Source organism: Ursus arctos, unplaced genomic scaffold (genome assembly GCF_023065955.2).
Source record: "Ursus arctos isolate Adak ecotype North America unplaced genomic scaffold, UrsArc2.0 scaffold_3, whole genome shotgun sequence".
Classification (NCBI taxonomy): domain Eukaryota; kingdom Metazoa; phylum Chordata; class Mammalia; order Carnivora; family Ursidae; genus Ursus; species Ursus arctos.
In genome coordinates, this window is record NW_026622985.1 from 60313017 (window position 1) to 60322122 (window position 9106).

A 9106-nucleotide genomic window follows, 5' to 3' on the forward strand; every position below is an offset into this window, starting at 1 on the left:
TAAAAGCCCGAATACACATCCAAAATGTAGAGATTATTGGTAATACTAAAATAAAATACATTTTGAACCTGAAAGTTTTTGGTCCAAGATAGCTACATTTTTTTGATTTCTAGTATGGTTGTACATTTAAAAAATATACCTATTTTTATATTTGTCCTTTGGTGTATTACCTGTTTATGTTCTTAATTTTGGGGGGAGGTTGGTGATGATGGTAATAATCTCCTTACTGAATTTTAATAGCCTTTCAAAAAATCGTATTAGTCTTTGGTTGATTAGCTATAATATTGACACCATTCTCAGTTTTTCACTTATCTTCTAATTTTGTTCCTGGGTTTGTTTTTAAGGACATTTTCTAAATTTTAAGTAGCCAAATCTATTAGCCCCTTTCTTTGTGGTTGCTGCCTTTGGTGTCCAGCCTGGGTGGTCTGACACCCTTTCCTGCCTCTTTTCTGTGCCAGTATGAGGTCCTGTGCAGGCTGTTGTGTTCTGTGCCATGGCAGGCTTCAGTCATATGGATTTTATAAGCACAGAGCTGTGTTCTCTTCTGCTCTCATATCTCACAGAGCTTTACATGAAATGCCTCCTAGGTTTTACCCAGTTCCTTCTCCCTGGGGAAAAATGACCCAAGTAATAGACCCTACAGTTTTCAAAATCTTGCTCCCCTCTGATGCTTGGCCCCACTTGGATAATTAGCTTTCCCCAAAGTTCTTTAGCAGTCTTGTAATTAGCCTTGCCTGCTCCCACACCAGCCATTCAGACATGGCCAGACATGTTCCCATCCCATGTGAGCACAAGTTGGGCTCATGTTGGGTGTGCTATGCCCACTTAAATCTATATGTACAGAGGCAAGAGAGGCAAGTCACTTATGGAGTCTGTGCCCCAATCTCCCCATTCTCTAAGCTTTTTGGTTCCCCAGCCTCACGAGGGACTAGGTTGGTGTTTCCATAGGTCAAGTTCCCTCAAGACCTACAGGAGTTTCCTCAAGCTGAAGAACATCAGATTGTGTATGAATGGGTTTGTTGTAATTACATTAATAAAAAGTTATTCTCAGGATTAAAGTAGCTAAGCAAAGAGACCTCTTTTTTCTTTCTTTTTTAAATAGCTGCCTCTGACTAGTCGGTAGTCTGTCTCAATATACGTGATTCCCTATCACATAAAAATGTAGGTAAAGATGTGCAAAAAGATCAAAATAAAATATATGCGAGGAGGGCTTAAACTCCTTAAAAAGCATTGTAGAAATACAGGATTGATAGTGGTCATCGGCCGTGGCACCAGTGTCCTTGTGAGCCAACAGGTGTTATCCATGGTCTCCAGTTCAAAGATTAAGGATGTGTGCAAAATAGTCAGAGAACTGAAGGGAGGCACCCAAACTGGTGATTTTCAGCTTTGGTTGTACCTTACGATCTCTAATTTTCTTCCCTTTGCTGATTTGTATTTTCAGAGTATTCTTTAATGAATATGTATTGCTCTTGTAATAAGAGAACAGATCCCACACTTGTGTGTATCACTCAGGCTATCAGTGCTAGTGATATAAATCCTACTTAGTAATATACTCTTGTTACTTAGCATTTGGTATATTAACAGCATGAGTTTCAGAGAAACTGCTTGGACATTGTAGCTCCGATAATTCTGAAAGGTCCAGAGTAGACGTATTATCATTAAAATAACATGATAATTATGATTTATAGCAGTAACATGAGCATGAAATTATATTGAAAATTATAGTTTTTTCTTTATGTCCTTAACATCTTCTGATGCAAAAAGCAAACATATCAATTAAATATGAAAATATTAGAGAGGTTTCTGAAAGAGCAATATACAAGTTTCAATACACAATTTAGATTGTGTTAGATGCTGTCCTTTTTATAGCCTTTTTGTTTATGCGATGTTGAATTAGCTGGTGTTATTTTTCTGTTTTTATAGCTGAGTCATGGAAGCTATGTGACATCCCATGTGTTAAAGGTTTTGTTGAGTTGGACTTTAAAAGGTATAACTTACAGTGCAGCACAATTGCCAAGACCTAATCAGAGTAAGATGCCTGTTAGAGTGTTCACATCCCCCAGTGCTTCATCTGTGCGCCAGAGAGAGGGTCTCTGTTCCGGCTGATGTGGGAAAAACGTTGCAAAACCCCTCATTCTCAGGTTTGCTGTTGTTTCATTTTAATTATATTCAACCCAGACCCCAAGCCTTCCTCCAGGGTTCAGTCTGAATAAATTTATCTCCTCATCTGGATACTAAGAGCTGCATTTGAGGCCCTCTTAGAACAGCGGGGAAGACTTTGTGGGTCGTGCCTTTCAGTCCCATTTTCTGGCTCCTTATTACATTCTCCTCTTTTTTCTCTTTTTAATTTGCTCCACTTTTCACTGTATTCTCTCTTGTACTGACAGGTCCTTGTAAGCACCTTAAATCTTTTCCATAACAGGTGGGGGTGAATAAATCAGTATCGGCACCTCTCAGGATTTTTCTAATCACTGTTGCTGGTGGTCATGCTTCCCTCTTGAAAAGTCCTGAACTCCCTGCCTCTCTTAAAACACACTGTCCCTCACTTACTCTATTTCAGAAGTCAAATTTTTCATTCCGGTTGGGATGGATTTACAAACTTCTTGGACACAACTGTTCTTGGATGTTTCTACTGTTTAGTAAATTTTTGCTGTATTAGTAAATCAATCTCTTAAAAGAAGTCAACAAGTTATAGAGAAATGGAGAAATATGTGATCTTACTTTCCTAATTTATTTTTGCAGATTATGCTAAGAAGAGACTAATAAGACTCTTCTCCTATATTTACTTAAATTTGGCTTTAAAGGAGGTATGATTCTTAAAAATTCAATACTTCATGACCTTTTTTTCCCATGAGTACTTAGGTAACAGTGATTTGAACACGGGATTCAGGTTTTTTGAGTGTCTGAAACGTATACAATTTTGGAGCACCTTTAAAGGAAAAGAATAATTCTAATACAACATTAAATCCTAAAGTATATGTTTATTTAGAATAAAAAAGAATAACGACAAATTACACATTTGTAAAAAGTTGACAATTGACACAAATATCACAAAATCTGTAAAAATAATATATTTCTATTATTAACTGCTTCATATAGCTTTTTAGTACTTCTACATATTTTTGGCTGCATATTCTTTATTCACCTCTTCAATTATCAACAGTTTTATCATTTCATTTTCTATAAAGTGAATTAAAAGATAACTTAATTTTCCTCTAGCATTGTTGACCAAACATCTAAAAAATTACTTATAGTTTATAAAAGTTTTTTCTGCTCTGTAACTTACCATATCTACAATGTAAGATTTCAGGGCATTTCAAGTTTTATTGTTCAGTGATAAATTTTACATAGCCATTGAATAGATAACTCTCCTTAACCAATTTGTCATCAGTGTCCTCACTGAAGTGGTCCTCATCTTCATCAGCACCAGAATTTTATGTCAGAGCGGCCACATATTAAATATTTCTCCATTGTCTTCATATGATTCACTCTTCTTCAATAGCTAGGTTGTTAAGCAATTCAGGAGTCTATTTATTCTATTTAAAATTAATCATATCTTAACGAATTATTCTTGGCATTATTTGAAAATGTTTTTGTTACTGTTTTCTTGTTTATAGCAGAATATTTTTTTTCACAAGGGTGTTCATTTTCTTTAAAAGTAATAGCGTGGCAACAAATTTGAAAAGCTGGAAGCAATGGGTAAAAACCTGGTAAAATATAAATTATGAGAAGAAATTGTAGAAAACAGGCCAATATAAGCACCTGGGAAGCTGACTAAATGTCTAGTGGGGTGAGAGGCCCGGGTGCCGAGCAGCTGAGCTCCAGCCAGTCTTTACCCTATAACAGAATAATTTATATTGATTTTATATAGGAGCTGTATGACATAGAATGTTATTGGACAGGGGTCTGTAATTCTAGACTCTGAATTATCAAATATGCCTGACAGGCAAAAACTTCCACTTTCACTCGGTGTCCCTGAAACAGGAATCTACTCAGACTTTTAGAGGTCTGGTGCTCGGAACGTCAGATTCCGTTTGTTTCAACCCATGATTTATCTCCACCAGACTTACCCTTCTGGTGCCATTTCTCATCTAGCGCTGCAGCCTTTGCTCTGTAAGGAGGAGCAATGGGAAATAGTGGAGTTCCTAGAATCCATCCCTCCAGCAGAACAGCTAGCAATAATTTAACTACATTCAAAGTTGACTGCAAGCCATGTAACTATATCTCATTAGCCCAAGTTGAATGTCTCCCCAACTCAGTTCCCCGTAGCCAGATCCCCAAGTCCACAGCTGCTCCAATGCCCAATACTAGGGGAAGACAAGTGGAAGAGACAGTGGTCTTTACCGGTCATGCTTAAAATGGTTTTTGCTGATTTTACAAAAGCATATGACCACGTACCTTTCTAGGTAAGAAAAGTGCCCGGAAGTTTAAGCCTCATTAATGTCATAGTAAATCTACCTTTGTTACTGCATGAGAGTCAGAATAGAAAGTATGCTTTGAAGAGTTCATTTGTTGTTTTCTTTTTTCCATAAAATATAACTGCAAAAAAATGTCTGAGACAAGAGTATGTGCATGGGAGTGAGGAGGGCAGATTTTGTAAGGAAATATTAAAACTCCCTCTAAGTACATTCTGAGTCTCTTCAAAATGTGCCTAGCTTTGGGCTCAACTCCAAGTACACTTCCACTTTTCATTTTTGGTAATTAGTTTTTCCCTTAGAGGTATCAGTAAACCATATGGACTAGCAGAGCTACTCTCTAGTGCATGGCCTTGATTCTGTAGAGATGTTTCACCTTATATATTCAGGGACAGCTCTGCCGACCCTTACCTCTTAGCAACTACTCCAAGAGAAGCCTCCAAAAGGATTAAACCAGTCCTCCATCTCAGCTGGCTGAAGGATATGTGTTAGATAAAGATTACAAAGCAGGCTATCAACCTTAAGAGCAGCTTTATTGGCTCTAGGATCATCAAATTGGGAAGAGTGAAGAGGTTTAAAGTGCTATTAATTTAACTAAATTCTATTTAACTGGCCACAGTAATCAATGCTTTTTTCCCATCTGGTACCAGTTCCAGAGAGGGAAGCTCATGGTATCACTGTAAGCTCTCATTTGTCTGTGCCAGGCATTCCATAAAAACATTAAAATCATCTGAATATCGGGAACAATTGGAACTGAATGCTTGTATGTAAACAAAAGATGTAGAAATTTTATCTTCTCACATAAGACAGAGTACTAATTAAGCCCAGACTCCAGTCATTTGCCATTTAGTGAAGTTTAGGTCTGTAATATTCACTCAGTCTTTTCATGTTATCTTCATGCATTTAGGTGAACTGTTATTTATTTGAGAATGAAAACAAAGAAATCTCTTTAGGTCTCTAGTCATAAGTAAGGAAACTGAAACTTTTATTTTGCTAAGTCTTTTGGGATAAAATTAAGGAGTTATTAATTCCTTGGGGGGAAATGATGGTGTGCAATCCTCATCTTTCACACTCAGCAGCTCACAAAAATGAAAAAAAAAAAAAAGCTATTAGCAAGTAATTCTGCGAGAAAACATTAAACATTCCCCAGACTTTAATCACACATAGGATGGATAGAGAATGAGAGTTGAGATTTATTTTCAACTTTTCCAAAGTGTCAATAACAAATCATAAAACACATACACACACACACACACACACACACACACACACACACACACACACATTTCACTCTACTTCTGAAATCAATGCCATCTGGATCTGGTCCTCTCTTTCCATCCCTAACAGTGATGTACTTTTCTCCGGGCTGGCCTCCAATTTCATCACCTCCTCTGATGCCTGGCTGCCTTTGTTCTTCATTTAAGTCCCTCCCATCATTTGCATGTATATAATTGATCCACAAAATGGCATTAGTTCATGTAATCTCTCTTTTAATCTTTGATTGTGCAGTCTGTGGTGCTGGATCCACCGGACATACACATACAAAAAAAAAAAAAGAATCTAGACACAGCCCTGACAAACCTTACAAAAGTTAGCTCAAAATGGCTCATTGATCTAAATGTAAAGCACAAAACCGTAAAACTCCTAGAAGACAACAAAGGAGAAAATCTAGGTTGTCTTAGGTATGGCAATGGCTTTTGATTTTTTTATTTTATTTTTTTTTAAAGATTTTTTATTTATTTATTCGACAGGATAGAGACAGCCAGCTAGAGAGGGAACACAAGCAGGGGGAGTGGGAGAGGAAGAAGCAGGCTCATAGCGGAGGAGCCTGACATGGGGCTCAATCCCATAACGCCAGGATCACGCCCTGAGCCGAAGGCAGACGCTTAACCGCTGAGCCACCCAGGCGCCCCTGGCAATGGCTTTTTAGATACAAAACCAAAGGTATGATCCATGAAAGAGGGAATTGATAAGCTGGATTTTATTGAAATTAAAAGCTTATGTTCTGTGAAGGACACTGTCAAGAGAATGATGAGACAAGCCACAGTCCTGTCTTCACAGATGTTACCCAAAACATATGAAGAACTCTTAAAACTCAGCAAAAAGGAAAAAAATTTCCTGATTTTAAAAATGTGCAAAAAAGCTCAACAGACATGAAACCAAAGAAGATACACAAATGACAGGTAAGCATTTGAAAATATGCTCAACAACATATGTCACTAGGGAATTGCAAATTAAAATAACAATGGGATACTGTGACACTTCTGTTGGAGTGGCCAAAACCATAGTACTAACACCACCAAGTGCTGGTGGGAATGTGGAGCAACAGCAACAGTCATTCTCTGTGGGAATGCAATGTGGTACAGCCACTTTGGAAGACAATTTGAAAGTTTCTTACAAAAGCTAAACATAATTAGCATACAGTTCAGCAACCTTGGTATTTACTCAAATGAGTTGAAAATTCATGTCCACACAAAAAAACCTGCATATAAATGTTTATAGCGGCTTTATTCATAATTGTCCCAAAATGGAAGCAACTAAGATGTCTTTCAGTAAGTTAATGGATAAATGTACTGTGGTACATCTAGACAGTGGAATAGTATTCAGTGAAAAAGAAATGAGCTATCAAGCCGTGGAAAGACTGTAGGAATCCTATGTGGCAAAGGCTGTGAGTGTCTGTGGTGGTGACAAAGGCTATTGGGGTCCTCCTGTTCTCCACTTCTCCCATGAAGGCAAGTTGTGGTCTAGGGGGTCCCTCTTGGCACCAATTTGTGCTACCCTCAGGAATGGGGCAATGCAGATAAATGTTCCTACAATTTTCTATGCAGCCATCTCCAGTCACTGTGCTACACTGGGTTGCTGCAGCTTCTTACTTATACTCTGGAGCTTTCTCAGAGCTATTTTCATTCATGAGTAGTTGTTAAAAGGTTGTTTCTATGAGGGGATGAGGGTTGGGACCTCCTTGTCTGCCATTACTCTTAAGAAACCACTCCTTCAATTTCTTACAGGAGGTACCAGTCTAGTAGAAAAAGGAAACTATTTAAAGATATGTGGGTTTGAAAGGAAGGTACAAAACTGTCATTATTTGCACGTGTTATGATTGTCTGTGTAGAAAGCTCCCCATCCAAATTACAGATAAACTATTTTAATTGTTAAAAGTTCGCGAGTTTGTTGGGCACCAAACCAATATGTAAAAGTGAATTTAATGTCTCTTCAGTAACAATTGGAAGTTAGAAAATGAAATTTTAGCAATAAGGATAGTACTTAAAATTGCAAAAAAATATAAAATGCCTTGGGAAAAATCTCACAAAAGATATGTAAGCCTTTTATGTAGAAATTCATAGGACTTAGGGGTACCTGGGTGGCTCAGTCAGTTGAGCATCTGGCTCTTGGTTTCAGCTCAGGTCATGATCTCATGGGTCGTGGGATTGCTCCACACTCAGCAGGGAGTCTGCTTGGGGGTTCTCTCCCTCTGCCCCTCCCCCCACTCTCTTTCTCTCTAAAGTAGATAAGTGAATCTTAAAAAAAAAATTCATAAAACTTAGTGGAGAAAGAGAACATGTTCTAAGAAAACTAGGAATACTGATGATTTGTAGATTTTAATGCTATTCCAAAAAAAAAAAAAGTCCCAGCAGAGCTTTTTATGGACATTGACAATCCGATTCACCCCAAAACAGTCACCACCGAAGAACTTGCTGCACCAAATGTCAAGTCTAATTAAAGCTTAAGGCAGTGTGCAATTAATGCTGGGATATACTAATAGGCCAATGCAGCATAATAGTGTGTCCAGAAACTGATATGTCCAAACATGACAGAGATATTGCCTAACAATGGATGAAGAATGGACTTTTCATAAATGCTGTCGGAGCAATTGTATAACCATTTTGGGAAAAAATGAAATTACTGAAGTACCACTCACACTTTAACATACGGAAAAATCAATTTCAGTTGGTTTAAATACCTGAATGTGAAAGAAAAAACTGTAAGTATGTTAGAAAAATATGTAAGAGAATATTTTTATGACCCCAGGGTAATGAGGGATTTCTTAATTTAATAAATCATAGTCATAAAGGAAACTATTGTGAATTGAATTGCTTTAAGATTAAAAATTTACGGTCATCAAAAGACACCATAAGGAAAATGAAAATCATCTCGCAAAGTGGGAGGAAATATTTCCAATGCATATAACCAGTGAAGGGTTAGTATCCAGAATGTATGAGGACCCCCTCAACAAATGAATAAGAGACATCTTAATAGAAATGCAAGCAAAAACATGAAAGATGTTTTGCAGAAGGGAAATGATTAATATGCTAAAATGAAATTTTAAAAGCATAATCTCATTAGTAATCAAGGAAATGCAAATTAAGCCACAATATGATTTTGTATCTACTAGATAGGAAAAAGTCTACAAATAACAATGCTTGGAAAGGATATGGAACAGCAAACACCCACGTCTTTTGGAGGTGAGAGTATCAGTTGGCTCAGGCCAAGAGTTTGGCATTTCTTAGCAAAGTTGCATGTGCACATAACCTATAACCAGGAATTACATTTCTAGATGTGTACCCTAGTGGAATTCTTGCACTCATGCCTAAGGAAAACTTACAAGAATGCTCACAGAAACATTATTCATAAGCAAAAACCCTCCAAACTATCCAAATATTTAGCAACAGTAGAGTGGACCAATTTTAATA